The following is a 12,502-nucleotide window of genomic DNA, read 5'->3' as shown; positions in this document are numbered from 1 at the left end:
ACACTTCTTGTCACATCCCTTGTCAATAAAATGACTTTGTCCTTACGTATGGGTGTGTTTTACTGATATAACATTGGTAATTATATAGAATTCACACTTTCTGGGATGAAGAAGGAGAACAAATATATCTATGGGATACGGGGAATCTTCTTCATCCGGGAACGAGTGAGCCCAATGTATACTGAAGACGATAAAAATCCAAATGGGTACCTTTTTCAGTAACATTATACATTTTCATAAATAACATGAGGTGCTACATTCATAACAACTGTTTATAGTGGGGTGCTTCAGTTTCCATGCAATCATGATATCGTCGCAAAAAAATTTATCGGTCCCCTTCGAGCAAGGTCATTAGAATACAAAACGTGAGAGTAAATTCGTAGCAAAGGCCCGTAGGGTAAACACATTCTTTCCCAATAACAGGAAACGACTCAGGATGAAACATGGCCGGACGTGGTGGCCGTGGGGTTCTATGCGCTTCAGTCCGGAACCGCGAGACGGCTACAGTCGCAGGTTCGAAACCTGCCTCGGGAATGGATGTGTGTGATGTCCTTAGGTTAGTTAGGTTCAAGTAGTTCTACGTTCTAGGGGACTGATGACCTCAGATGTTAAGTCCCGTAGTGCTCAGAGCCATTTTTTGATGAAACATGTTAATCCAAGACGAGCCATGGTTTATTTCTTAACTGGCCATGGCCCATAACCCACTCATTTGCTGCATGTAATTCTCGATCAGGAGGATGATGCTGAGCGTTGGAGAGAGAAGGGCCTCCGAATATATACTTTAATACTGTGACCGTAGGTCTCAGGAAAACCGAGTATTGCATTTACAGGACGACATAAAACTGTGGCTTGGAGATCACATGTTCTGGCCGGTCTCAACGTCTATCTAGAGCACTGCGCACACAGAACATCTAGAGCGCTGCATAAATAGTACTTGCAGGGTAGGGAGAACAGGCAGTAACGAGTGCAGCCAACAAACTTCAGAGGCAATGCTAGCGACACAGGTGACACCGGTAGCGATGGCAGCTCAGACAACAGCGGCACAGGATAAGGACTAAAAATGTTTAGGCACCAAAGTATCGAGAAAGTCAGTGTTCATGAGGCATTAATATTAGATTGTAAGAGATATGCAGAAATAGAGGACAGAACATGTTGCTATTTAAAGTAACCTAACGTAGGTGTAGAATCACCTCATCTGAGGGTGTGAAGCTCAAAGTACGAGACTTGCTGAGGCCCTCGCCCTCGGATGGCGAACAACAGTACATCGGATGGATGCTGCCCAGGACCGAGAAACTCTGTGTCTTTCTGACTCTTTTCCATCTTCTTAATTTTCTATCTTCAAACCCTTCGAGCACTCTCGGATGACACTCATCATCCACATGACATTCCCGCTCTATTTTCATTGTTTTCTGTTACGCAGGTTGCATTGTTTATGAAAGATTATTATACTCCGGGGGATACCGGCTATCCACACCGCTGCTGTAATACAACTTTCGTGTCCATAGTTTTTGGTGCATCGAAACTAGTGAGAATTAATTTCCTTTTTTGTCTAGACTACTTACCTACGGAAAGCGAATATTCTCTATACTTCTAGTTTGTGGAATGAAGACCAAAGGTAAAAAAAACCTAGGACAGAGTTTAGCAAAGATCCCAATCTATTGCTGGAACGGCTCTATGAGTTGACTGATGAAGATCCTGACTCGGAGAATGAGGGTTGCGTACATGAAACCACTCCTGATTCAGTAGTGGAACAATGGAACAAGAAATGTCAGAAAATCGTGAATTTCATTCAGTGGAGAGGTAATTCAAAAGGAAGTTTTTCCTTTAGGAAAATATGTAATAGTCAACCAATGTTACAATAAGATCGTGTAATATTGTTGCGCACATACCTGAACCCAGAAATGAAGCTCATATACCAAAGACAGAAATAGCTATTACAAAACTATTCTTGAATGAAAACATAATACCCATTATTGAAAAGTGCTATAATATTTACATAAATGGTGTTCGAGGCAAATGTTTTAGTGATATGGATGCTACAGAAACAGATGTTATAGAGATCAGAGCTTTCATTGGTTTGTAATATATATGGCGATCTCTGAGACGTTCTAGAGAGAGTTTATCAGAGTTGTGGGATAGCTCAAAGGGCAACGGACTTGAATCATGCTGCGTATGCTCGAGGGAAAACCGATTCAGGTTACACTTGTGATTTCCGAGTTTGTTAGCATATTTGACAGAGGTATTCACAGAGAGAATGACAAGTTGGTTGCTGTCTGACAAGCACTGGAGCTATTTACGAAAAACTAACAAAAATATTTATTACATAGTCTACACCTTAATGTATTTGTGTATGGTTCAAATGGCTCTGAGCACTATGGGACTTAACATCTGTGGTCATCAGTTCCCTAGAACTTAGAACTACTTAAACCTAACCAACCTAAGGACATCACACACATCCATGCCCGAGGCAGGATTCGAACCTGCGACCGTAGCGGTCACGCGGTTCCAGACTGAAGCGCCTAGAACCGCACGGCCTGTATTTGTGTAATAAATGTATTATATTCGGGTTTAAAATCGTTCATATACACCGTGAATAGTGTACAGATATACCGTTTACGTTGCTGATGACGTCTGTTGTCCACACGTGTGACCGTGCCAGCAATTAATAAGAAATCAAGTTTTGTAAATGATCCTTTCCTGCTGGGAGAGCGTCAACCTTGACAAGGAAACACATAAACCCTCGCAGTCAGAAGACGTCGCCACTTTGAAGGCTCTTCGCACGGCGATGATGAACACTGGCGGCCTCTTCTTGGTCGTCCAGTTATACAGCTTGATTGTACATCCTGATAGCCAGCACCTAACAGCCCTTCGCAGACCGCCTTCTCTTTGCAAATTCAAGGCAATCCTCAGAGGAATGCCTTGGTTGCCTTCTCTCGCAGCACTGGTGTAGTTGTCTTCTTCACAGGCGCCTCTACTATGTGAGTGGCCACTTAACTCTTAAGTACCGTAGAGTCTTCTGAACTCGCTGCCTGCAGCACAATCGTGTCATCAGTGCCAACAGACGCGACGCTAACATCGTGGTTGCGGCGTATGTAGGCAAGGAAAATTTGTCTGTGCAGCTGAATGCTAGCCGATGCGACGTGGCCCGGTGGCTGGCCTAGCTACGCAGCGATGGCTGGAAATTGATAAACCCAGTGCAGAGAATTTGGACAGCGGATGAACGCTTAGCTGGAGAACAGACAATGCACGAGAAATGGCGGAATGTAAGGCAGTCTGAAATACGTCTACTTCAATGTTTAGAAATTCTACAGTAAATCACAGTTCCATAATATAGCAAATCTGAGTACGTCTCCAATTTCAGTACAACGATGCGCCTCATTTTACGTTTGCTCGCTTATCAATTTTCGATTACTTAAAAGCTACAGAATATAATATTTTACGGTGACTATATATTTTCAGACTTGGAGAAAGCTTTTGATAGTGTTGATTGGAAAACCCTCTTTAAAATTCTGAAGGTTGCAGGGTAAAACACAGGGAGCGAAAGGCTATTTCCAATTTGTACAGAAACCAGAAAGCATTTATAAGAATTAGAGGGTCATGAAAGGAAAGCAGTGGTTGAGAAGTCAGTGAGACAGGGTTGTATTATATCCCCGATGTTATTCAATCTGTATACTGAGCAAGCACTAAGGGAAACAAAAGTAAAATTTGGAGTAGGAATTAAAGTCCTTGGAGAAGAAATAGAAACGCTGAGGTTTGCCGATGACATTGGAATTCTGTAAGAGACAGCAAAGGACCTGGAAGAGCAGTTGAACGAAATGGACAGTGTCCTGAAAGGAGGGTATAAGATTAACATCAATAAAAGCAAAACGTGGATAATGGAATGTGGTAGAATGAAATCAGGTCATTTTGAGAGTATTAGATTAGGAAATTACGCACTTAAAGTAGTACTATTTGTGGAGTAAAATAACTGATGATGGTCGAAATAGAGAGGATATAAAATGTAGACTGGCTATGGGCCGGCCGGAGTGGCCGAGTGGTTCTAGGCGCTACAGTCTGGAGCCGCGCGACAGCTACGGTCGCAGGTTCGAATCCTGCCTCAGGCATGGATGTGTGTTCTGTCCTTAGGTTAGTTAGGTTTAAGTAGTTCTAAGTTCTAGGGGACTGATGACCACAGCAGTGTAGTCCGATAGTGCTCAGAGCCATTTTGAACTGGCTATGGCAAGGCCGGCATCTGTGGCCGAGAGGTTCTAGGTGCTTCAGTCTGAAACAGCACGACCGCTACGGTCCCAGGTTCGAATCCTGCCTCGGGCATGGATGTGTGTGATGCCCTTAGATTAGTTAGGTTTAAGTAGTCATAAGTTCTAGGGGACTGATGACCTCAGATGTTAAGTCCCATAGTGCTCAGAGCCATTTGAACCATTTGAGCAATGGCAAGGAAAGTGTTTTCGAAGAAGAGAAATTGCTTCATATCGGGTATAGATTTAAGTGTAAGGAAGTCTTTTCTGAAGGTATTTGTATGGAGTGTAGCCATGTACGGAAGTGAAACATGGAAGATGAATAGTTTAGACAAGAAGAGAATAGAAGCTTTCGAAATGTGGTGCTGCAGAATAATGCTGAAGATTAGATGAGTAGATCATATAACTAATGAGGAAGTACTGAATGGAATTGGGGAGAAGAGGAAATTGTGGCAGAACCTCACTAAAAGAAGGGACAGGTTGGTAGGACACGTTCTGAGTACCAACGGGTCACCGATTTAGTATTGGAGGGAATCGTGGAAGGTAAAAATCGTAGAGGTAGACCAGGTAATGAATACACTAAGCAGATTAAGAAGATGAAGACTGCAGTAGTTGGTGTCTTTCGCGTGACGTCACGTGTGCTGGACTGCTGTTGAAATTGCTCGTCAATATTTTATAAAGTTTTAGTCTCCAGTTACTTATTTTAAAGTTTATTTGTGTTAATATTTGATGTAAAAGTAACTTATTAGTGGATTTTCGTTAATGTCAGTCTTTCTTCTTGACTCGAGTGGTCTGTTATCCATGAGTGTGCTTACGTCGTTCGTTCAAGCCTAATAATGGGTTTACTTTTCGTGGCGTGCAGTTTCAGCTGTAGCGGCTATGAAGGTAAGTACTGACGAAGTTATTTGTACACTGCTGTACAGTAACTAAATTTAATAGTTTTCTACACCTACATCTACATCCATACTCCGCAAGCCACCGGACGGTGTGTGGCGGAGGGTACCTTGAGTACCTCTATCGGTTCTCCCTTCTATTTCAGTCTCTTATTGTTCGTGGAAAGAAGGATTGTCGGTATGCCTCTGTGTGGACTCTGATTTTATGCTCATGGTCTCTTCGCGAGATATACGTAGGAGGGAGCAATATACTGCTTGACTCCTCGGTGAAGGTATGTTCTCGAAACTTCAACAAAAGCCCGTAGCGAGCTACTGAGCGTCTCTCCTGCAGAGTCTTCCACTGGAGTTGATCTATCATCTCCGTAACGCTTTCGCGATTACAAAATGATCCTGTAACGAAGCGCGCTGCTCTCCGTTGGATCTTCTCTTTCTATCAACCTATCTGGTACGGATCCCACACTGCTGAGCAGTATTCAAGCAGTGGGCGAACAAGCGTACTGTAACCTACTTCCTTTGTTTTCGGATTGCATTTCCTTAGGATTCTTCCAATGAATCTCAGTCTGGCATCTGCTTTACCGATGATCAACTTTATATGATCATTCCATTTTAAATCACTCCTAATGCGTACTCCCAGATGATTTGTGGAATTAACTGCTTCCAGTTGCTGACCTGCTATATTGTAGGTAAATGATAAGAGATCTTTCTTTCTGTGTATTCGCAGCACATTAACTTGTCTACATTGAGATTCAATTGCTATTCCCTGCACCATGCGTCAATTCGCTGCACATCCTCCTGCATTTCAGTACATTTTTCTAGTGTTACAATCTCTCGATATACCACAGCATCATCCGCAAAAAGCCTCAGTGAACTTCCGATGTCATCCACAAGGTCGTTTATGTATATTGTGAATAGCAACGGTCCTACAACACTCCCCTGCGGCACACCTGAAATCACTCTAACTTCGGAAGACTTCTCTCCATTGAGAATGACATGCTGCGATCTGTCATCTGGGCTCTCTTCAATCCAATCACACAATTGGTCTGATAGTCCATATGATCTTCCTTTGTTCATTAAACGACTGTGGCGAACTGTATCGAACGCCTTGCGGAAGTCAGCGGTGTTTCGTGCTGTTTGTGGCGAAATAACGGTTTAACAAACTTTTGGAAACGTTCGCTCGCTGCGTTTCTTAGATTTTTCTGTGCGTTGAAGTCGTTTAGTAAATTTCGTGCTTTAGTTTTCAACTGACGTTTCTTATTGTGTTAGTGAAATATTTCAGTAAACTTTTCATTCAGTGTTTTAACTTCGTTTAGTGTTCCAGTGGCCGTTTGAATTTTTTGGTTTCAGCTAATAATTTTGTGTTTTATTGCTATTGGGATTAGCTGTGGTGAAGCAGTATTAATATAAGTACTTGCTTTCTTAGTAGACAGAGAATTTCGTGACACTTCGAGACCGCTATTGTTAGTTCTATAAATAGCTCTACTGGTGTAACTGGACTTCGGTAACGTAGACGTATAATTTTCGTTCAGTAACTGTAAAATTTTACCTTGAGTGAGAAGTGTGGGCTCTGTCGTAGGTTTGTGAATAGTGGGTTACTGTGTGGGATTTGTTCAAAGTATTTTCAATGGGGAGAATGCAGTGGGGAAGCTAGTGGGCATTCTAGTGAGATCCTCTCATAGGAATGCAGAATCTGTGGTATAAATAAGTCTATAAAGGAGCAGGAGTGTAAGATCTGTGCCCTCCGGGTGCAGTTACAACGCGCGAAGGAGGAACTAGATAGGGCGAGGAGGGTGAAGGATGGTGGAGATTGGAAACTGGCCGTTGGCAAGAAGACAGCTACGAAGAGGAGGTATTCAGAGAGTTATACTTTGCGTATTGTGCAATAGATTTGGCCAACTGTCAGAGTTGTGTTGAGAGGAGCCTCGTGTAGCTTTAGATGTAGGGAACCTCAGCAGTCCTCAGCAATTACGAGGCCTAGATCAGTAGCAAAGTCTAACAGAAAGAAGAAGGTTCTGCTGCTAGGTAGTTCTCACGGTAGAGGTGTGGGCCAGCAGTTGCAGGAAGTATTGGGAAGTGAGTACCAGGTCACCAGCATTCTGAAGCCTAGTGCAGGATTAGCTGAAGTGACTGACAGCGTAGGAGAGTTATGTAGGACTTTTATGAAGGAAGATCAGGTAGCGATAGCGGGTGGAGCGGGGAACAGTCTTGATAGGGATGGGCAATATGGTGTAGGTGGTGACATGGTAAGCATAGCTACTCAAACTGGTGGCACTAATGTGCTATTTGTGCAATTGTTTCAGCCTCATGATCGGCCTCACCCTAATGCGGCTGTGAGGCGCGTTAACACGGGTCTGGGGAGGGCGCTGATCGCAGAGGGCATGGGTCACATCTCAGTGGCGCCACTAGGATTCACTAGGTATGGACTGAATCTCAATAGGTATGGGGAGGGGGGGGGGCTGGCAAAACTTACAGGTGACAGTGAAGTGGGTGGTGGTGGTGGTGGGATCACTCGTGGAAAAATTCCTGTAGTAGTTGGTGTTAGAGCTGCACCTTTTGTAGCTTGAAGTCAGCTGGTAGGTATACCTGCTTAAAGGAATTCTCTCTAACTAAGGGCTCAGCTTCTGAGGATGTAATGTTTCAAAGTAGAGAAGGAATTAGCATATTTCATCAAAATATAAGAGGTATTAGAGATAAAGTCTGTGAACTGCTTATAGATGTTGACTCTGAAATTATTTGTACATCAGAGCACCACTTAAATAATTCGACAATTCAGGGGCTTCCTGTACCAGGATACAGATTAGCTGGCTGTTTTTCAAGGAGTTCCTTGCGGGGCGGGGGAGTGGCTATGTACGTAAAAAAAATAGTAGTCCATTAGACTCCATAGACGTATCATAAACTGCACTGAACAAATATTTGAATCCAGAATGAGATTTTCACTCTGCAGCGGAGTGTGCGCTGATATGAAACTTCCTGGCAGACTAAAACTGTGTGCCGGACCGAGACTTGAACTCGGGTCCATTGCCTTTCGCGGGCATGTGCTCTACCAACTGAGCTACCCAAGCACGACTCACGCCGCGTCCTCACAGCTTTACTTCCATCAGTACATCGCCTCCTACCTTCCAAACTTAACAGAAGCTCTCCTGCGAACCTTGCAGAACTAGCACTCCAGAAAGAAAGGATATTGCGGAGACAGGGCCTAGCCACAGCGTAGGGGATGTTTCCAGAATGAGATTTTCACTCTGCAGCGGAGTGTGCGCTTCTTTCAGGAGTGCTAGTTCTGCAAGGTTCGCAGGAGAGCTGTTAAGTTTGGAAGGTAGTAGACGAGGTACTGGCGGAAGTAAAGCTGTGAGTACGGGGCGTGAGTCGTGCTTGGGTAGCTCAATTGGTAGAGCACTTGCCTGCGAAAGGCAATGGTCCCAAGTTGAGTCTCAGTCCGGCACACAGTTTCAGTCTGCCAGGAAGTTTCAGATATTTGAATGTAGTAAAACTAAACTTATAATGGTTGTTGTTTATAGGTCCCCTAACTTTGATTTCAGAGCATTTCTGCTCAAGCTAGAGAGGGTTCTTGATTCACTTTGTAGGAAGTACCAGAAATTATATATGTTGACTTCAATTGTATATTATGGTGCAAGAAAAAGGATGTTGGTAGATCTCATAAATTCATATGATCTGATGAACATTGTGTTTTCTCCAACTAGGGTGCAAGGGAGCAGTAGGACAGCCATAGACAATATTTTTATTCATTCTTCATTATTAGATGGGCATTCTGTCAGTAAAAGGGTGAATGACCTTTCGGGCCATGATTCACAAATATTAATACTGAAAGGCTTTAGTACTCAAACAAATGTCATATTTAATCACAAACTATGTAGGGAAGTTAATCCAACACTAATAGTTTTTAAACCTTGTCAAGGAACAAGAGTGACAGGATGTTTATAGTGTCAGTATCATAGATGATAAATATAATGCTTCCCACAACAAATTTCTTATGCTCTTTGAGAGTTGCTTTCCATTAGAACGTTCTAATTGGGGTACTAGGAGTAATAGGCAGCCCCGTTGGTTGACTAGTGGGATATGGAAATCTTGTAGAACAAAGTGGGAATTATATCAAAATGTTAGTAGTTACAATAAAGTTACAGTAACCCATCACAAACAGTCTTGTATGGTGCTTAAAAATGTTATTAGGAAGGCAAAGAGTAGGTGGTATGCAAATAGAATAGCTAAGTCGCAAGATAAAATTAAAACTACACTCCTGGAAATGGAAAAAAGAACACATTGACACCGGTGTGTCAGACCCACCATACTTGCTCCGGACACTGCGAGAGGGCTGTACAAGCAATGATCACACGCACGGCACAGCGGACACACCAGGAACCGCGGTGTTGGCCGTCGAATGGCGCTAGCTGCGCAGAATTTGTGCACCGCCGCCGTCAGTGTCAGCCAGTTTGCCGTTTCATACGGAGCTCCATCGCAGTCTTTAACACTGGTAGCATGCCGCGACAGCGTGGACGTGAACCGTATGTGCAGTTGACGGACTTTGAGCGAGGGCGTATAGTGGGCATGCGGGAGGCCGGGTGGACGTACCGCCGAATTGCTCAACACGTGGGGCGTGAGGTCTCCACAGTACATCGATGTTGTCGCCAGTGGTCGGCGGAAGGTGCACGTGCCCGTCGACCTGGGACCGGACCGCAGCGACGCACGGATGCACGCCAAGACCGTAGGATCCTACGCAGTGCCGTAGGGGACCGCACCGCCACTTCCCAGCAAATTAGGGACACTGTTGCTCCTGGGGTATCGGCGAGGACCATTCGCAACCGTCTCCATGAAGCTGGGCTACGGTCCCGCACACCGTTAGGCCGTCTTCCGCTCACTCCCCAACATCGTGCAGCCCGCCTCCAGTGGTGTCGCGACAGGCGTGAATGGAGGGACGAATGGAGACGTGTCGTCTTCAGCGATGAGAGTCGCTTCTGCCTTGGTGCCAATGATGGTCGTATGCGTGTTTGGCGCCGTGCAGGTGAGCGCCACGATCAGGACTGCATACGACCGAGGCACACAGGGCCAACACCCGGCATCATGGTGTGGGGAGCGATCTCCTACACTGGCCGTACACCACTGGTGATCGTCGAGGGGACACTGAATAGTGCACGGTACATCCAAACCGTCATCGAACCCATCGTTCTACCATTCCTAGACCGGCAAGGGAACTTGCTGTTCCAACAGGACAATGCACGTCCGCATGTATCCCGTGCCACCCAACGTGCTCTAGAAGGTGTAAGTCAACTACCCTGGCCAGCAAGATCTCCGGATCTGTCCCCCATTGAGCATGTTTGGGACTGGATGAAGCGTCGTCTCACGCGGTCTGCACGTCCAGCACGAACGCTGGTCCAACTGAGGCGCCAGGTGGAAATGGCATGGCAAGCCGTTCCACAGGACTACATCCAGCATCTGTACGATCGTCTCCATGGGAGAATAGCAGCCTGCATTGCTGCGAAAGGTGGATATACACTGTACTAGTGCCGACATTGTGCATGCTCTGTTGCCTGTGTCTATGTGCCTGTGGTTCTGTCAGTGTGATCATGTGATGTATCTGACCCCAGGAATGTGTCAATAAAGTTTCCCCTTCCTGGGACAATGAATTCACGGTGTTCTTATTTCAATTTCCAGGAGTGTATATGGTAAGTTGTGATTGATGTCTGAAATACTCCTCTATGATACAGACAAGAGGGAGATTGAGTCACTAATTAAATCAATGAAGACTAAGGACTTTCATGGTTATGATGAAGTGCCTAGAAGAATGTTAAAGTACTGTGCTGCCCTTGTTAGCCCTGTATTTAGACATATTTGCAATTTTTCCCTTAGGAATGGTCGGTTTCCTGAACGATTAAAGTACTCAGTAGTAAAGCCGCTTTATAAAACGGGAGAAAGTGATACTGTAGATAATTTTAGACCTATTTCTATGCCATCAGTGTCTGCAAGTTTTTGCAAAGGCGGCGTATTTAAGGATAATTGATCATTTTATATCACAAGATTTGCTATCAAATGTACAGTTCGGCTTTAGAAGTCGTTTCACAACTTTAAATGCTATATTCTCTTTTCTCTGTTATGTAGTGAATGGGTTAAACAAAAGGTTTCGAACGCTTGGCATATTTTTGATTTAACTAAGTCGTTTGATTGTGTTGATCACAAAATATTGCTCCAGAAGTTGGACCATTACGGAATACGGGGAGTAGCTCACAACTGGTTCACCTCTTACTTAGCAACAGACAGCAAAAGGTCATTATTAACACTGTTGATAATGGCTGTCATGTGAGGTCTAAGTGGGGTAGTGCCCCAGGGAACAGTGTTTGTTCCACTCCTGTTCCTCATTTATATAAATGATGTGCCCACTAGTATTACGGGGAACTCTAAAATATTTGTTTGCTCACGACACTAGCTTGGTAGTAAAGGATGTTGTTTGCAACATTGGCTCAGTTTCAAACAGTGCAGTACATGACCTAAGTTCATGGCCTGTAGAAAATAAACTAACGTTAAATCACAGTAAGACTCAGTTTTTGCAGTTTCTAACACACAATTCAGCAAAATCTGACATTTTAATTTCACAGAAAGGGCATATGATTAGTGAAACTGAACAGTTCAAATTTCTAGGTGTTCAGATAGATTGTAAGTTGTTTTGGAAAGCACATGGTCAGGATCTTGTTCAAAGACTTAATACTGCCATTTTTAATATTCGAACGGTATCTTAAGTGAGTGTAGTCTACTTTGCTTATTTTCATTCGTCATGTCGTATGGTATCATATTTTGGGGTAACTCTTCCCATTCTAAAAGAATATTTTTGGCTCAGAAACGGGTGGTTCGGGCAATAAGTGGTGTAAGTTCACGAACCTCTTGTCGACCCCTGTCCACGAGTCTGGGTATTTTGACATTGGCCTCAATATATTTATTTACTATCATTTCTTGTTAACAATATTAGCTTATTCCCAAGAACAAGCAGCTTTCACTCGGCTAATATTAGGCAGAAATCAAACCTGCATCTGGATCGGACTTCCTTAACCCTTGTGCAGAAAGGTGTGCAGTATACAGCTGCATCCATTTTCAATAAGCTACCACCTGAATTCAAAAATCTTGGCAGTGATCCACACGCTTTCAAATCGAAACTGTAGAGTTTCCTCATGTGTCACTCCTATTCTGTCGACGAATTCCTTTAAAATTAAGCTGATTCTTATTGTATTGTTGATTGCGTTTACTTAAACCTATGGACTGAGTTTGTCGGGTTCATAAACATTTATTTTTATCTGTTATTAATTTTATTTTGTAATTTCATGTACTGACACGTTCCATGGCCTTGGAGATTTGTTCCTCAATTTGGTCCTACTGAAC

This window comes from Schistocerca nitens, chromosome 1 (assembly GCF_023898315.1).
Source record: "Schistocerca nitens isolate TAMUIC-IGC-003100 chromosome 1, iqSchNite1.1, whole genome shotgun sequence".
NCBI lineage: Eukaryota > Metazoa > Arthropoda > Insecta > Orthoptera > Acrididae > Schistocerca > Schistocerca nitens.
The sequence above is the reverse complement of the archived record's forward strand: the minus strand, read 5'-3'. Positions refer to the sequence as shown.